This window comes from Cervus canadensis, chromosome 23 (genome assembly GCF_019320065.1).
Source record: "Cervus canadensis isolate Bull #8, Minnesota chromosome 23, ASM1932006v1, whole genome shotgun sequence".
Taxonomy (NCBI): domain Eukaryota; kingdom Metazoa; phylum Chordata; class Mammalia; order Artiodactyla; family Cervidae; genus Cervus; species Cervus canadensis.
In genome coordinates, this window is record NC_057408.1 from 57,885,071 (window position 1) to 57,904,097 (window position 19,027).

General features: G+C 47.0%; 1 protein-coding gene across 1 annotated transcript in view; it reads right to left on the minus strand.

Moving 5' to 3' along the window:
- The window catches only part of LDLRAD4 (low density lipoprotein receptor class A domain containing 4), a 169,527-nt gene that overhangs the window by 130,368 nt on the left and 20,132 nt on the right, over positions 1-19,027 (minus strand). Inside the window, 1 exon segment of the mRNA XM_043443878.1 lies at positions 5,104-5,201. The gene's annotated coding sequence lies outside the window, so the exon portion shown is untranslated.

Genomic DNA, 19,027 nt, shown 5'->3' on the forward strand with positions numbered 1-19,027 from the left:
AGAAAATTCAAGAAAAAAGCCCACAAAGAAAAACCCCAGCAGATGCAGGTCCCCTCTTGTGTTGCCACATAACTTATAAGCGGACATCCTGCCAACACCTCCTCTCCCCACACTCACCACATTTCCAAAATGACTTTTCCAAGTTAACTGAACTTTACCTCACCTTTACGGAGATCAAAATCTTACTGAGAATCCCATCAAAGCCCTGGCCTTCTCTACAGTAACAGGCACAATTTCAAAGAACTCAAATTCCTGGGTCCCCTGGGGTTAAAAATCTCTGTCCCAGTGGCTACCTCTTTCCATTTCCTTCCTGCATTGACCCTGAGAAACACTGGGAGACCCACCTCCATCTGTAAGAATTACATAACTAACAAATTTCAAAAATCCCTGAGGGCCCCTTCTGAAGGAGTGGCCTCCCCACCCCGCTGAGATTAAGACTCAAAGGAAAGCCTGGGACCTAAAAAAAGGAAAAAAAAAAGACTCAAAGGAGAGGCCAGCTCACAGGGACCAGGAGGTCCAGCCAGCAGACACACAGCAACCCCAGAGGATGTCTCCCAGATCACAGCACCCACGCCTGGCACCTACCCTCGCACAAGCACCCGTGTGACTCTGTGGAACCGCTGAGGCTCCATCTGCTCCAGCGGCATCTGCTGCCACAGGCAGGTCCCCACAATAGCCTAACCTTGGAGATCACATTCACACATGAGCACTGTTCACCCGGGTGATAGCTGCGGGGGGAGGTGGGAGGGGGGGCAGGCAGGCGGGTTGGTGGGGGGTGCAGACAGACAGGCACTGCCTCTACCCTGCAAGGCTGCTGGAGCCGCCTCACCCACACACACAGACCAAGCCCACAAAGCCAAATCTTTGAGCTGCTGCTGAGAAACCCATAAAAAGTAATGCTATTTCTAACCTCCTCCACCATGGAAAAATACACATGCCACCAAGCAACCCAGATTCTCTAAAAGATTTATTTTTATACTCTCCTCCACACCCCCCCCCACCTTTACCTCCCCCACAAAAAATTTAGGTGTAACATTTGCTAGCTTTTTAGCAGTTTGACACTGTGCTAGGCATCGACTGACGAGGTTGTTGTGTGTTTTGATTTAACAAGAAACATAAAGGTGTTTTTCTAAGTGTCTCTGAATGTCTACTTGATGAGAAAACAGTCTAGTTTAACAACACAAGAACAGCACCCAATGCCCAGGCAGAGTAAATGCTCAATCTCCCAGGCCACAGGCAGAGATGGCTGAAGCAACAGGACTCTCCTCCCAGTTTCTAGAAGTGGTGTCTGCCTGCTGGCCTTCCCCTTTGCCTTGCTGGGTCTTCCTCCTTACCATAAAGCATCCCTGATGCCCTTGATGAACTCTAGTAGCTTTTCTCCATGCCACTCTTCACCTTAAAGTGGAAGAATGAGGGGAAAGCAGTGAGATGGGACTCAAATCTGAGTCCCCTGATGCTGCACACATGGCTTGGCGGGGGGAGGGCGGGTAGGGAGGAAGGAAGAACACAGAAGGTGGGAGAGCCTGAATGAGACCTGGAGAACCAGGAAACTCTCACAAGCCAAGAGGGACCCTGGACCAAGTCTACCTGGGATCTGTCCCAGGACACGCACCCCCGACTGGGAATCTTGGTGTCACCTCCCCTGATGACAACCTCGAAGGCCAGAGAGGCACCGAATGACCCCAACCTGACGGCCAACACTGCCTGGCTTCTCACAGTGCCAGGACATCTTGGTGCAGCTTCTGAATGACCCCAACCTAACTGTGAGGCAGAGTTTAAATCCTCCTTCAAGTTAGGGAACCCCCAGCATAAACCTTCCACAGTTTAATCTGTTTTACTGGACACTGGCAAAAACACATCTGGAGAAAGTAAGCATTCCTTCAGACAGTGTGAACAGCAGAGACCTGTACTCGGAGGTGATGCTTCTCCCAACACTACTCATCTTCTCTGATGTAGCCTGAAAGTTTAAATGTAACACAAAAACAGAAGCTCAGGTAAGGCTGCATCACCTGTATCTACAGTCATGTTCTGACTGCTGGAGCACCTCCCCACTGGGACCACACATCTCACACTGGAACTTCCACTTGGCTCCCTGGTCCTCATCATCCACTTCACATTCCACTCAGCACAATCCACTCAGTGCTGAAAGCTGACCATGTCTACGTCTCATGAAGAGGACAGGAGAAGGTACAAGAAGCTGCAATTCATGACCTGTTCACCCCCATCCCAGCAGCTCTGTCCTCAGCCAGGGCTTCAGCACTTCACCCTCCTGACTCCAGCAAGACACCTCATGGAACTCTTCAGCACACCTCTTACTCCTGAAATTGAATGGGAAGATCCACCTCCACTCTCTTTCTCTGACCCAAACAGCCATGGTCCTTGGGTAAGAGCTAGCATTTGGATGAAAAACAAGAGCTGACGTTTCATCGAGCTCTGACTATGCACTGAATGCTGAATTAAGCATCTTCACAGTAATTCCACAAAACAATTAATATCCTACATAAAGATGAGAAGACCTTAGACCCAGAGGAGGTTAGGGTTTCCCAGAGTAACAAAGTGAGTGAAAGCAGCAAGCACAGAATTTGGGCCAAAGGTCGTGTTTCCAACTATACCTTATAGACGTGATATGGCAAAGAGGCACCTGTGTTCAGATTTATCAAGGAGGTCTAAATTTTAAAACACGTTTAATAACAACCCAGACATGGGAGCTCAACCTGATTCTAAAACCAAGTCCAAAAAATTGCACTGTACAGTAAAACAAGCACATTTTGTAGTTAATGAAAAGCCCAGACCTCCCTGGGCCTTCCCAGCCCAGCAGACAGAGCACTGTGGTAATGCCACCAGTCCATTCCATCAGCATGCAGGAATGTGTCCCAGTCCAGCTGTGAGCTTCAAGGGACAGAATTTTACAAGTGACAGAGCAAGAATAAACTCCAGAACAGTCAGCTGTGAGAACCTATCTTAGGGATAAAAGCTCTTACACCACCTCAGAATCCAAGTATGTGCCTAAAAATGACCTGCACTGCACCAACCTGCTGCCACACTGCACCAGGCAACATGCAGCTCTGCAGATGGGAATCTGCTCTTAACTCCTGTCGTAGTCAGAAGGAGCAATACAGCTTTACTTTTAATTAAAATCCATATACAGTAATGTAGTCAAGAAAAAGTTTTCCATTACCAATTCTGAAAGTTGCTTAAAATAGCTGACAGAATGAGGTAACTCCATATATGGGAGAGAACTGGGTACTTATGTAGTTTGCAAGAATTATTTCTACTTCTGTCAAAATTCTGTAAATCAATCACAGAATCACACTCCTTAGGGAATCAGTCCAGTGGTGTGTTCAGTTACCCAGCAAAATTCTACTTAAAAACAGTTTCAGGTTTTGGTGGGTGAAGTCAAAGAGGCCTACATCTGAGATGACAACAAGAAACTACACTGTGCCCACACCCTCTACGGCTCTGCTGGAAATGAGCTGCGATGTTCCACCTCAGGCTGGTGGTCAGTGTGCCACATTGTAGAAGAAAAACAGTGCACCTCAGCAACACTCCCCATGTCAGGGAAGGTAAGGGATTTGCCAACATCACACTGCCCTGGCAGGTAATGAGAACTTCAGGAACAAGAAGTGCTCCATCGGTGACTGACCACCCACAAGGCCCTTGGCCTGAGTGCCCCTATGGAAGCGTACCCTGCCCTGGGAGAGACTACCAAATGGGCTCCATGTTTGCAGATCCCTGATGGTGAAATCCACTCAGCAAAGAACTACATAGGAACTGCAAGCCACACTGACTCAGAGTGTCTGTTAAGTACAGCATGCTTCTGAGCACCTTCAATTTCAGGAAGCTTCCAACTTGTGAAAAGTCCATGTAAATCGAAGGGTCTGTGTGCCTCAGTAAGGAAGCACACTAAATCCTTCCCGATTCTCCAATTGCCTCATCTACTTCCAACAACCACCATGAATAAGAAGGCTTGCATGAGCTCTGAGAGCCTCTCCATCAATCATTCCATCTGACAAAAGGCTCACTGAACTACTCCAAGCTAGCAGGCACCACTTCCAGTCCTGGAGGAAAAAACAAGTGGAAGGGAGGGAAATTCTTGCCCTTCGAAAGCTTACATTCTAGTAAGGAATACGGCATAAACAATGAGTCATGCCTGGCACATAAAAATTTAGGGGGAAAAAAATCTTATGTTTTATAGAATTTTTTTACTTTCCTAAAGAGTCTCATATTTCTTCATTTGAAGTTCTCCACAGCTTGGGAACTAGGGAGAAGATGAATCATTAAAATACTTAAGAGTTGATGAAACAGAGGCACACAAAGGTGAAGAGGCAGACTAAGGCAGGTAGGCTGCTCCTGGCACCACAGTCCCCTCTCCCCAGTACCTTCACTGACTGTCCCCCATGAGGGCTGGCTCTGAGGAGGCATCTAAGCCCCTACTTCCAGATGCACCAAGGTCAGGCCACTCATACCCCGCCCTTAAGAAGTAACACTGGAACAAACACAGCAGATTAGGAGGCCAACATCCCATTATGGTACAGATCACATCAACACAGAGAAAGGAAAACCTGCCCACTGGCTGCTACAGTAGCCGTTTTGAGTGCACTACACGCCAGGTGCCATAGGAAGCACGGTGGCTCCTCACGTCCCACAGCAATCCCAGTATTACTTCCATTTTACAAAGTTGGAAACCAAGCAAAACAAAGAATTCAGAATGAGAAAGAAAAAATCCCACTTCTCACCAATCTTAAATGTTTTTAAACATCTGGGTATTAAATGCTCAGGCGGAGCAATAAAGACAAATTGAATAGCAAGATTATTATTTTTCTTCAGATATTCTAGTAAATCTAGAAACATTCTATATACATTCACAGCCCACTGTGAATAATACTTGGTAATACTTGGGTATTAAAAAAGAAAAAGTCCCATTTAATCTGATACCATGCAACTTTCCTTCAATCCCAGTTACACTGGGAAGATATTAATAGTTTTTGTACCTCGGAGTTGGGACCACATTCTTGAGAGGGACACCATCTCATAACAGTCAGTAGTGTAGCAAGCTCTGCTTCACAAACAGTATCAAAGAGAAGAGTCTCAAGCTCTACTCACCTTTTTAAGCATAAGCTATATGAAAACTGATGTCAGTTCCTGAAAACAGTCCAATGAGGAGAGAGCACTTTGATGTTACCGACATGGAGCTTGAACTGCTGAAAGGAAAAATAAAGAATTCCAGTGAAACATTTCTTGGCTTCCCTTAGTGAACCATCCCCTTCCCCAAATTCCAAAAAATATTAGAGAGGACTTCCCTGGTGGTCCAGTGGTTAAGAAGCTGCCGTTCAATGCAGGGGACACGGGCTTAATCTCTGGTCAGGGAACTAAGGTCCCACATGCTGCAGAGCAACTAAGCCTGCACAATGCAACTACTGAGCTCCCATACTCTGGAGCCTGCCTGCCACAACTAGAGAGTCTACGCACTGCAACCAAGATCCCACGTGCCACAACTGAGACTCAAGGCAGCCAAATAAATTTTTTTTAAAAGATGCCCATTTAGAGGCTTCCCTGGGACTAACTGGTAAAGAATCCGCCTGCCAATGCAGGAGACATGGGTTCAATCCCTGACCCAGGAAGATCCCACGTGCCACGGACCAACTAAGGCCATGCACCCGCCACAACTATTGAGCCCGAGCTCTAAAGCCTGGGAGCCACAACTACTGGCCCACATGCCACAACTACTGAAGCCCGTGCACCCTAGAACACATGCTCCACAACAAGAGAAACCCCCCTCAATGAGAAGCCCATGCAATGCAACTCGAGAACAGGCCCTGCTCGCTGAAACTAGAGAAAAGCCTGCGTAGCAACAAAGACCCAGCACAGCCAGAAGTAAATAAAATTATTTTTTAAATATATTTTAAAAAATACTAGAGGACTGTCACAATAAAAGGCACAAACACCAAAATGAATAAAACTAGCATCAAATAATAGAGAGAAGGAAGAGAGAAGCCCCCAGCACACAATCTGGGGTACACGGCATGAACTGGGGATAAACTCCCCCAAACAGCTCTTCAGCAGCCACAGGGCGACCAGGCTCTCAGTCTCCAATCAAAGGACACAGACTTGTTTCGTCAAAGTCACAGGCCTTTTCTTCAATGATGGGTGGCAAACATATATAATAGACAACATCTCTATTGGACTAGGTTTTAACTGCAGAGATCCTAAATATGGCTGTAGCTTATGAACCCAAAGTATCTGTCATCCACACTGATCACTAATCCTTAATTGTGAAGGAAACAGATTGCACGTTTTTCCTCCCCTGAAACACGTTTAATTTTGTGGAAGCAACAATGACCCATGCTTAGACCTAGCTAAAGTGCTTACTTTCAAGATCTGGGTCTGCAAGGCTGTCTTCACCTCTGCCCTCCACCCTGCTGGTAGGACAGACTCCTGACTGTCTAGTTTCAGTTCACACGATCTGTCACCAGCATCCTCCTCCCAGTTTGATGAGCACACTGTCCTTCACACCATTCCAGGTCACATCAGGTGACTACCTAATGCCTGACAAAGCAGTTCCAGGTCAACTCAGTCAGCTCTGTCTCAAATGGCACAGGCACCTCTCAGCACCCAGCCTGCCAACGTGTGGGATTACATTCCTGTCCAAGGGTGAATAAGCCACCATCTGTCTAGCTTGTGTGCTGCAGCAGGAGACCTGCCCCCTGAAGCATGTTCCTGCCATATGTCACTCCTGAGTGATCAGTCAAGACTAAGACATTCAAATAAAAAATGACTGTATCCAGCCAAAGGACCCTGTGAGATTCCTGTGGACATTCACCCTGAACACACAAGCCAAATACCCCTCTATTTTTATGTAACTCCTTCCTACCAATACTGTGAACCTACAGACACTCCCTCCTGCCTTCTACTCACTGAGAGAAGAAAACAACCAACTTCTGACTTTCCTGAAGATGGTTTTATTCCTCAACTGAGACTGCTCCTGTCAGTCTTCCTGGGATTCAAATGCTGATTTCCTGGGAACACAAGTCAGTGGAATAACCAGAAATGTATACGGTGGATACAATTCTAAGGTGACTGCCAGTGAGGTCACACCTTTGCATAATTCCCTCCTCATAAGTGTTGGAAGAATCTGTGACTTGCTTCTAACCAACAGAACATGACAAAAGCAATGAGATGTCATTCCCTTGAACTGGTTTCACTATTTAAGACTCCATGTCAGCCTACTATTAATAGAAAGTGAGGGACTCCCTTTGCAGCTCTCAAGAAGTGCATAATCATCTCTGAAGGGCCTGTGAAGGGGCCACACAGCAAGGAACCACAGGGGCCTCTAGGCACTGAGGACAGTCGCCAGCTGACAACCAGCAAAGAAACAGGAACATCAGACCTACAGCTACAAGGGATCGAATCCTGTTCACTTAAATGAGTTTAGAAGTGGATTCTTGCCCCACTCACACCTCCAGAAGAGAACACAGCTAGGCTGAAGCTTGTTTGCAACCTCTGAGATCCTTAGTATAAAACCAGCTAAGCAGCCATTCCCAGACTCCCAACCAATGGAAATCATGAAATTATATGCGGGTGTCAATTTAAGCTATTAAGTTTACAGTCATTTGTTTTGCAGCAACAGTAAATATATTTAATTTGCTAATTAAACACAGGAGTCTATAATACATGCATATGTTAAATGCACACACTACCACATCAAAACAGCTCTCCATACCTGCCTCATCCGTCCATAAACAAAAACTCATTTCTCCTATTTGAGTATGAGCTTTCTGTGGGCAAGAATGCAAATCACCATCACCCTGGTATCATCATGCTTGTGAAGAATATGTAGTACATGGGAGGCCCTTAACATTTTTTTAAAAATAGAGTTAAGTCCCCTACATAAAAACCTTCAAGTTCGCGTTCCAGCAACATCAGGTGTGAAACTGCAGCTTGCCCTCCATCTCCCATTGCCAATGATCCTTCAGCTCTACCATCTCCCTCCAGCCAGTAACTCTTGTTGCCCTTTCACTCGATGCCAGCCTCTGTATGCTAGCTGTTGTAATGTACTACTGTACTCTTCAAGGTACCGTACTGTAAGATTTAAAATGTTTTGTTTTTGTGCTTGTTTTTTGTATATTACTTGTGCGAAAAGTATTGTAAACCTATTACAGTACAGTTCTATATAGCTAATTGGTGGGGACCTAGGCTAACTTCATTGGACTTACAAACAAATGAGACTTAGAGAGTATGCTCTCAGAATGAAACTCATTTTTATATAGGGGACTAACTGTAAGCCAAATTAAAAGGGCTATGATTTGTCAATCTCCGGTTACTACAATAAGGCCAAAGCAATAGAATTTGTGCAATCCTTCAAAGCAGAACTGAGCCTCAAAATTAATTTCAAAATAGGTGGAAGACACTGAGCATCTTGTCTTATCTCCAAATGATGAATGGACAATTTCTTTGGGACTGGTTATGTCATTTTACCTGTGAACCTGAGTCACTGCTTAGTAGTTCTTCTCCACAGTTACCACTTTTGCCAAATATCCTTGCCAATTCTTGGGCATGTAGCTATTAGCTGAATGTTAAACAACAACAACACAAAATCCCTAAGAAAATTTCCAAAGTCAGAATCATTCTTAACTTTCCATTTGTATACATATTCATTCCCAACCAAAATGGAAAAACCTGTGTAGGTCAAATGCCCTGACTCTAAATCTGAAACAAAATGCTACTGTCAACTTCCTGACAACCTACTTCAAAGGTTCTTTAAGATCATTTTTTAACTGATTTTAAGATCATCATTTTAACAATGATTTGTAATTTTTAAGCAAGACATTAAGCTGTTTAAAAGTTGAATGCATAAATCATCCAGTTTCTATCCTTAAGATTAAAATTAGTTTTTTTATTACAAAGAATATTGTTACTCAAGTTGTATCTATTTTACATTTTGAAAGGACTAGTATAAAAACGAGAGATTTTAAAACATTCAAGTCAGTTAAATTACTAAAGAAAGTACAAAATTAAAACTTCTTTCATCACAGAAACACACCATACTCTTCCAAAATCTATATTCAGGATCTTATTATATATTCTTACTCCCTCATAAACCACTCAATAAATCTGAAAATTATTTCCAAGATTTATCCCTGGTGCTCAACCTCTTAGGCAGCAGACTGCGCACACTAAAGCCAAGAAAAACTCAAAACACCAGTTCCATGACAAACAAGGCAGAGAATTTCAATAAACTCATCACTTCTCAGCATAACTAGCTCTCTTGGGCTTATTTCTACATGTGAAAATAGCCAGTGACCCACAGCAGGGAACTCGAGGGGTTACCAAACCATCCTCCCCACTCAGGCAGAGGAAGTACCAGGCCCAGAAGACAGAACACACCCAGCTCCCTCCACCCTGAGCTCTATAAGTGCAGGTCTTTTCCTTCTTCCCACAAAGCACAGCTCCACACCAAGCTCAATGCTTCGGAGAAAGAAGGCTGAGAATGAATAACATGCCCCAACCCAGGAAACTAAGCCTCGGGAGGGGCGGTTCACTCAAGAGAATTAATAAGCACAGGTGCTCACACAAGGTCTGGCAGCGGTCCTCCTGAACCACCCCCGATGCTGAGCACCTGAGGATGGGTCCACCTCCTGACCTCTGATTTTTAGCAATCAGAGGCTGCGGCTGGAGGCGCGAGGAGCCGGTGCAAAGCAGGGCTTAGGCAGCCCTGCAGAGGAGCAGGCCGCCGGGGGCCCCTCGTACATGAAGGGCGCACAGAAGGGCACAAGGTTCAGGTCATGGGAGAAATCGAGGAACGGGCCATGTCCTTTTTAATATCTGTTTGGCTGGGTCAGGCGTTAGTTGCAGCATGTGGGATCTTCACTGCTGTGTGCGGGTACCATTCATTGCGGCACACGGAATTAGCTGCCCTCGCACATATGGGATCTTCGTACCCCCTCACTAGGGATTGAACAGGCATCCTCTGCGTTGGAAGATGAATTCTTAACCACTGGGCAACCGGTGAATGCAGAGCCACAGCCATTCTTAACTTGCACAACCTCGGTGAATTCTCTTTAACGTAATGGAAGGCTGAGGCTGGTATGAGGCCTGGCAGCGGGTCCTCTGGAACAGAGGCCCCTGAGAACAGGACGACTCCCGTGCGTGGGCAGTGTTTCGCCATCAGCAGTAGCTGCGGGCTCGTTACGGAGGGACTAGGGAAGCAGAAGACTACTCCTTTCCCAGCTGCTCGGGCCGCAGAGGAGCCCACGGGCAGCTGGACGAACTGACGCAGGACCAGGTTTCCGGTGCCAGGACCCAGCGATGGTCGCCTTCTCCCCGGGGCTGAGCTGTTCCAGCGCAAATGGCCCAGGGTGGTGCAGCTCATCGCCCACTGCCACCACCGACAAGTCCAGCCCAGGTGGCCCCTGCACAGGCCGGGCCCACGGCCAACACCAACTCCTGAGGAAGGTCGGGCCTCGCCAAGTGAACGGCCTCTGGCCTGACAGGAAACCGGACAGTTTTCCACTCTGCTCTGGCCTGACTGTCTGGGGCCGCAACATTCAGAAGCTCCTTCGTTCAACTTTACACAGGCCAGAACCACCTGTGAGGAAACCAGGCCAAAGAGCCGCGGGGCACCGCTGTACTGCGAGGTCGCGCAACAGCCAACATGGCGGCCGGGCTGAGCTTCTGAGACGTGCACACAGGCACGCACACAGTACGTACGCAGGCACTCAGGAAAGCACGCACGCACACAAGGGCGCGCGCATGCATATGACGCACACGTAGGTGCGCACGTATTTGCTGACGTGCAGCCAAGGCTTAAAGGCCATTAAGATGGAAGCTTCTGGGGCCTAGACAGAGATGTAATGTTTCAAATCTAGCAGCAACACACAAACCTAGACAGTCTATTAAAAAGCAGAGGTATTATCGACAAAGGTTCGTATAGTGAAAGCTATGGTTTTTCCAGCAGTCATGTATGGATGTAAGAGTTGGATTATAAAGAAAGCTAAGCGTAGAAGAATGGGTGCTTTTGAACTGTGGAGCTGGAGAAGACTCTGAGAGTCCCTTGGATTGCAAGATCAAACCAGTCAATTCTAAAGGAAATTAGTCCTGAATATTCATTGGAAGGACTGATGCTGAAGCTGAAACTCCAATCCTTTGGCCTCCTGATGCAAAGACCCGACTCATTAGAAAAGACCCTGATGCTGGGGAAAACTGAAGGCAGGAGGAGAAGGGGACAGAGGATGAGATGGTTGGATGGATCACCAACTTGATGGACTTGAGTTTGAGCAAACTCCAGGAATTGGTGATGGACAGGGAAGCCTGGCATATTACAGTCCATTGGGTGGCAAAGAGTCGACCCAAACTGAGGACTGAACTGAGGAGAACATGAGTTTTTGGCAAAACTAGTAAAAGCACCTTAAGGAAACATCAAAAAAGATACTGGCTTCTTTTAAGTGGTGTTCTGGTCCAAGGTGGGGAGTTTACTGCTACAACTGACCTGACCCTTGAACAATGACTTTGAGCAGCGGACCCCCTCAAATGCAGACTTTTTCCAATTTTCACTTTACAGATCTTTAAGATCACAAAGTGTGCTGGAGTAGAGGTCACAGCATAAGAAATTGAAAGGAGAAGGGTCTGAGTCCTGTTTCCACCCAAACCGTTCATCTTCCTGCCTTTGGCCCTTCATCCCCTTGTTCCTGGGGGCAGTTCGTAGGTTGGCACCCCAGCCTCAGCAGCTTGATTTCCAAACTCAAGGGAGGGAAAAAAGGCAAAGCCCGACGCCTCCAGAAAAGATCCCCAAGTGTGATGAGGACTGCAGGACATCAAGGCCCTTCTCTGCCTCAGAGCCTCCCTGTCGGTGGATGAGGCCTCCTGGAAGGGCCTCTCATCCAGTGACCTCCATGCAGCAGCCTCACTCACATTCAAATGCAGATGCTATGGGCCGTGTGGGTGCCAAAGTCCTGACCCTCAAAGGCTGGGGGAGGGCGGGCAAGCGCACAGGTTCAACGCAGGCTGGAGAAGCAGCGGCATTTTGAAGACCCGTTATAACATCCCAAACTTCCTGCCATGTACTTTCAGAAAATAAGGAGGACCTAGGTTGTTAGTTCCCTGAAAACCCAAAATGTAACAGGGGAAGCAGGACAGACACGAGCAAGCCCATCAATGTCAAGACCAGTTTTCAGAAGCCAAAGATGAAAACTGTCCTCAGTTTTTTACCAACCTATATTAATAGTTAACATCCAATAGAGACCCAGTTCTTGGTAGAGAGCTGTTCCTACTAGCCAAGTGCCTGGTCCTGGGAGGAAGTGAACACTCAACACTGGGAAGAGACTGGAGGCAGGAGGCAGCAACCCAAGAGCATCCAAGCCCACCCGAACCCCTGACCCCTGGACCAGCATCCAGCCCGCAGGTGCCATGGAGGCACCTGTGCCAGCAGACAGGGTGAGCCAGCACATCCCCCTGAGTCTGGAAGGAGGCCAGGATTTGACAGGAGTTTCTTGGGGTAGGTTCCAGAATAAGGACAGGTGCTGGACACAGTGAACATGGGCAAAGGTCCCAGAAACAAGGTCAGAGAGGTGGTGGGCCCAGGGCTTCTGCACATTCGCAGTGACTGGCTTTGACTCAAGCGGAAGGAGGAGCTTTCATTCCACATGGGCTTCCAGACTCCAACACCTGGGCCCTGTGCCAGATGCTGAAGCCATGGGAAGAGGCAAAACCAGACTCTTTCACCCTCAGTGGTGGCCACAGTCTCCATCAGTGGACTAAGTAGTGGGGGCCTGGGAGCCATCATCCTGTGGGCTTCTCCCCACCTTTATTCACACAGATGCTGAGCCTCTGCCATAGCAACCAGAGATACAGGAAATCCTAAAGGTATCCAAACCAGCATGAAGAAGCAAACTAAATTCAAGATCATTTTAGTCTTGACTATGCCTCATGGAATTCTCAACATTTAAGTCTATCAGCAGACCCCTCAGCAGAGAGCACTTTCTTGACAGCAGGTATTCAGGTAACACTGCAGCATGTTCACGTTGGCTTCAGGTGACAGGAGCCACCATTGGGGTAATGGAAGGGCCACCTGGGCAAAGGGGAGATCAGCACCCAAGTGAGGGAGTGAAAGAACACAGGGAGATCAACTCAAAGGCAGGACCAGGCCCGGTGTAGAAACCTATAAACTGTCCAAGGATGAAGAGAGACATGTTATTTAAAAGTCAATAAAACATGTTGTTTATCTGACACTGCAACTCGGATATACTATACGCAAGCCATGTTCCATCAGATGCGCTCACGAGAGCTGCAGCAGGCTGGAAAACGTATATTGATGAGGAAACCATTGTTCAAAGAAACATCCATCTGCCCCACTTCATGTGAAAGAAATACAGATGCTGTCAACAATCCCATGTTAATTAGTCATTTTAACTGAAAATACATCCATGGTTCCACCACCTCATTAGAGGTCAAGTTCATTAGAGGTCAACATCTTGGTTGGACATCAGCCAACTGCTTATATGCCATTAGGTCACAGTTTTTTCTTAAATTACCACATTCCTCTTCATTTTAGACTATTCTTAGAAAATATATTTCCCAACATCTCCATGAAATCAGCAAAAAATAACTACTGAAGTTGAAATTCTACACACTGGGAGGCAACTACTAGCCAACTAGAGTCTGGACATATTGTTCTACATGCTACTGAATAATTAAGGGTAAAAATAAAATTTCAGAAAACATACACAATTTAGTCTTCTCTTGTTTGACGCCATGGAGTCTTTCCTCATTCTTTCAGGTTTCATTAAAGAAAGCAGAGAACACTGTAAACTGATTTGCTAGTTTCCATACTTGCTGCCAAATTTCCACTTCTGCAAAACCAATTTCAACCAGAAAAAAAAGTAAAGCTAATCTTCTAGTTCTTCACATGGTTTAATTTATTCAGAATGTGGGGTAAAACATTGGAAGAAAGGAAATCGATCATTGGCAAACAATGAAAATGTTAATTTATTAGTTTTATTTTTCAATCACTACATTGTCTGAGAATAATTTCCTCCTCCAAGTTCTGGAAAGCTTTAAAAACATGAATGCTGCCAAACAATGACCTTGTTATAAGCCGAAGTTCAGTTATTTTAAGGAATTTACTACCTTTTAGATGGAGTTCTCCCGAAAATCCTTCCAAACCACTAACTTTGTTAAGAATTTATACAGGTTTACAATACTGCATAGCTTCCAAACATTTTAGAGTTACACTCTGTGCATTACTTTTGCCTTTAACAAAGCAGTAAAAGCTAAGATGAATGATACAGATAAAGAGAGGGGAGACAGATCAGGAAGTGACTTCAGCCCACAAGGCTAGTCACAGAGAATGAAGCCCAGGGCAGAATGCGATGTGGGCAGGATGCTTCAGCCTCGAAGGACCAGAAGGAAGAGTCATTTTGAAAGCATAATATTTTGCATCCACTGACTTATCAAAATATCTCCCTTCCTCAGCATCTTCAACAGTATAGTCGATAAGCACCAAGTTTTCAGATCCTCAGATGAAATTAAGCCCCACTTAGCCAGAGCCCGAACAGTTGGAAAATTCAAATAACTGGAATTTTTGTGAGAAGGGAAATTATTACAACCAAAAGACCTAATACAAAAAACAATCAGCCACCTTCCCGGTTACAGTGGTGCCAGGACCAGGAGGGGGAGGGGAGAGGAAGGGAGAAAAGCCGAGGCAGGAGCAGAAAGCCAGAGGAAGGGACCAGATGCCCCCACCTGGAGGAGACTGGGGCACAAGGAGAGGAACAGACTGAGTGGAAGGGTGGGGAGCCATCCCGGCCTGCAGTCTGTTCACAGAGCCACAGAACACCCTGCCACTGACAAAGAAGATGACAGAAATCACCGTGGCAGTGGGCTCAGCTTGAAAAGTATAAGAATACAAAGTCTGGAGAAGGAAATGGCAACCCACTCCAGTATTCTTGCCTGGAAAATCCCACAAACAGAGGAGGCTGGCAGGCTACAGTCCATGGGGTCGCAAGAGTCAGAAGAGAAAAAAAAAAAAAAGAATACAAAGTCTGAGGAAAGAATGCCCTGATCTGCACCTGACCTAAACCCAAGCTCAGAAAGGACAGTTAGTTTGTATCTCGTACTCCTCATCTGTCCCTTCCACAGTTCCCCTTTCCCTTTGATAACCATAAATTTGTTACATACTATACAAAAAGTAGGTAGACAACAAGGATTTACTATATAGCAAGGGGAATTAAAGCCACAGTCTTGTAAGAACCTCTATGGAAAATAATCTGCAAAGACAAACAAACAAAAAACCAAAAGACTATGCTGTACATCTGAAACTAACACAATATTGTAAATCAACTACACTTTAATGCTTAATAAGGGAGAGTGACTCACAGTCCAAGGCAAGCCGTTCCTGGGGCCCCAGCACAGCCGCAGGACACTGCCACTCGCAAGGGGTAGGGGGGACCTGACCCCAACCTCCCCAGAGCCGACCCCAAGGAAGAAGGGGCCGAGGCTGAGGGGCACCGAGTGTCAAGGGAGGGTGCTCGTCTCGAGCTGCAGACAGCAGGAGCCAGGTCTAAGCACAGAAGCAGCGTCAGAGGCACGCGAGCTGCACAGGTTGTTTTTAGAAAGTGAATTATCATGCGTAGGCCAGCCTTGGAAACTCTTACGATCCTCAGAAAACTGTCCTTGTTCCTCTCAAATCCCATCCTGTGTGATGGGGTAGACCCAGTGCTGCTGCCTCCAAATAAGAGAGACAGAGCGCCTTTTGGTGACAGCCGTGTGGCAAGGCCGCGTGTGCGCGCGTGTACGCGCGCACGCACACACACACACATGCTTCCAGGGACTGCAAGTACAGTTTTCAAAAGTAACAAGCATTCCTTGATAATTTAAAAGTCCATGGACTTTCCTGGTGGTTCATTGTATAAAAATCCACCTGCCAATACAGGGGACACGGGTTCAATCCCTGGTTTGGGAAGATCCCACATGCCATGGGACAAGTAAGCCCATGTACTACAACTACTGAAGCTCGTGCTCTGCAACAAGAGAAGCCACTGCGATGAGAAGCCCAACCACAGCAGCTAGAGAGTAGCCACTACTCACCAACTAGAAAAAGCCAGTGGGGGGGAAAAAAAAAGAAAAAGCCAATGAGCAGCAACAAAGACACACCACAGCAAAAAAAAAAAAAAAAAATCAAATAAATGAAAGTGCATGACTCTACATAATCACATGCAGAAAATGTTTCAAATACATTTAATTGTTGGGGCTCTTTGCAAGTACAGGTATAACTGAAGACTGCTATTCCAGAAGCCATGACTTCCATGACTGGGAACTGCAGCTTGAGGAGCTGCTATTTGCCTCCCCCTTGCCATGGACACCCTGCAGATTCTCACCAAGACCTCAGCGGGACATGGAAGATGAGGTGACTCCACCTCACCTCTCTCGGCCACTGGACACAACAAAGGCGAAAACTAGAGTCTCTTTTCCGTTTGCGGCAGGCACTTGTCCCCAAGACTATCTGAGCAGAAGAACAGAGCAAACGTCCTGCCTTCAGAGAGCCTCTCCAGTCTCTTTGTAGCAAAGCAGGCTTTTGTGCTTCTGGGTTCTAAGGAAGAAAGGGGCGGGTCTGCGCAAGGGCCACTCGCTGGGGCCTAGATCAGGCCTCCTGGGCACCCGGCAGGTCTCAGCTCCCCAGGTCAGACTATCTGGGGGTGGGATCTAGGAATCTGCATTTGAACAAGCCCCCTAAGTAATTCTTGAACATTACTGACATTTGGAAACCAAGATTTAAACCCAAATGAAACAGACCTATGTGAGGGAGGGAGGGAGGCAGGCAGCTTGGCGGTCAGAAGCTGGAGGAGATGGGGGCCCTGGGCAGCTGAGCAAGGCTGACACCAGGCCACCCTGCCCAGGGGGGCCGCCGCAGAACCCACAACTGAGCAGGTACACAAGCCGTCCCCCAAACGACTGACGGAGGCCCTCTTACCTTTCCCAATGATGCAACTGCTCTGGAGAAGCAGAGCAAAGGCCTGCCCTGCCCCAAGTGTGTCATTTCCCAAGAAGCTCATTCCTGCTACACCTTCCAGCAGCTGAAGATGTGCCCAGAGGAGTACTCTCCTCTCCGGGAGATACCCAGCCATGTAGCAGACGACAAGGGCAGCCTCCAGGCAGAGGGGCCAGGAAGGGCGAGGTCTGTTGGGTGATGCCAGAGAAACAGGGTACCATGGGGAGCAGTGGGAGGGGGCCAGGAGACAGAGTCTCAGGTCAGGTCACTGGGATCACGTGGCCAGCTGCGAGTCGTTCTGGAGTCCCAGACCAGGGAACATATGAGAACACCTGACAGCTCATAAACTGCATTTTAAGGAGCCCTCCCAATGACTCTTACACACACTGAAGTCTGAGACCCTCTCTCTAAAGCACATAAAAGACACAAGGGTAGGGGAGGAAAAACCAAAGGTCAAAGGCACAGCAGTCTGTCCCCACGCTGCTGCAGAATCCAAGCAAGAAACACCGGGAATCAAACGCAGTAACTACGAGTAAGAACGGAAATGGCCAGTGAGAGAATACTCTGAAGTACAACCACAGGACTCAATGGCCCCGAGATGGATCAGAGGATCAGGGAGGAGGAGGCAGAGCCAGGAGAAGTCTGTTTCTGGCTTCGGGACCCAGTTTTAGGTCAGGAAAAGAGGGCTTTTACATCACTGTACAGACAACTCTGCCAATGTCTGCCTCAAATTCTGTTACAAGCTACCTTGGGATGCTCCCGATTCAGGAAGATTTTACTTTAAATGCTTTTCTACAACAGCACAGGTGTGAAAGGCACTCCTGTGCCTTCTCCAGCTACAGTCTCCAGCAAGGATCTTGAGAAGCTTTATAAACAGCAATCAATCCAGATTCATTGGACGAAGAGAAAGGCTTAAGAGAAATTACTTCACACAATCCAAATGTAGCCATCTGCAGAGAAAAGTATGAAACGATGCTTAATGCTCACCCCAATTTTTAATAGAAAGGAAACAGCACAAGGTCTAATACAAAACAAGTGTTAAAGGCTTCTCTGCCTAAGAGTGTCATTTACCCAAGTTATTGGACTCAGGATATGCACAGAAAGGTCCATTCTTAATTCAGTTCAGTTCAGTCACTCAGTCGTGTCTGACTCTTTGCAACCCCATGAACCGCAGCACGCCAGGCCTCCCCGTCCATCACCAACTCCCGGAGTTTACCCAAACTCATGTCCATTGAGTCGGTGATGCCATTCAACCATCTCATCCTCTGTCGTCCCCTTCTCCTCCTGCCCTCAATCTTTCCCAGCACCAAGGTCTTTTCAAATGAGTCAGGTCTTCGCATCAGGTGGCCAAAGTATTGGAGTTTCAGCTTCAACAGCAGTCCTTCCAATGAACACCCAGGATTGATCTCCTTTAGGATGGACTGGTTGGATCTCCATTCTTAATTAGCTACACTCATGAAGGACACTGTGTAATTGAACAATGATAAATACATATTCATTTCTATCTTTACAGAATGTTTTTATACTCATTAAATTCAGGTGTGTCTCATGTTCTGAATATTCTCTCTTTAAAGAGCAGCAACGCCCACTCTGAGGATGTGGCTCCAGGGAGTGAGGAAGCTGTCCAGTCTTCAACCTGGGTCCTTCCCTCACAGCTCAGGGGAGGATCAGCTGTCTGGCCTGGAAGAGGAGGCCCATTGTGGCCTCAGAGGTGCCTGCAAATGGCCCACGTGGAAGGAAGGCCAGCCTACTCGGAAGCACGGGTACATTTCACCCTGTCCACACGGGCCTCGAAGGGGCTGTGTTCAAGGTGATGAGCTCCTGGTCCCCAGGGAGATTCCATCCACAGATGAAGGGCTCTCCTCAGTCAAGTGACAAGACAGAGGGACTTCACGCCAGTGGGCAGGTGACCACTCCTGTGCACTGAGAAAGAAGGTCAAAAAAAAAAAAAAAAACAGAGCAAGTCCTGGAGAGAAAGACATCTTCGCAGAGGGAAAGAAATCGTTGGAGAAAGAACAGCAGCAGCAAATATTCAGCTGAAGTCCA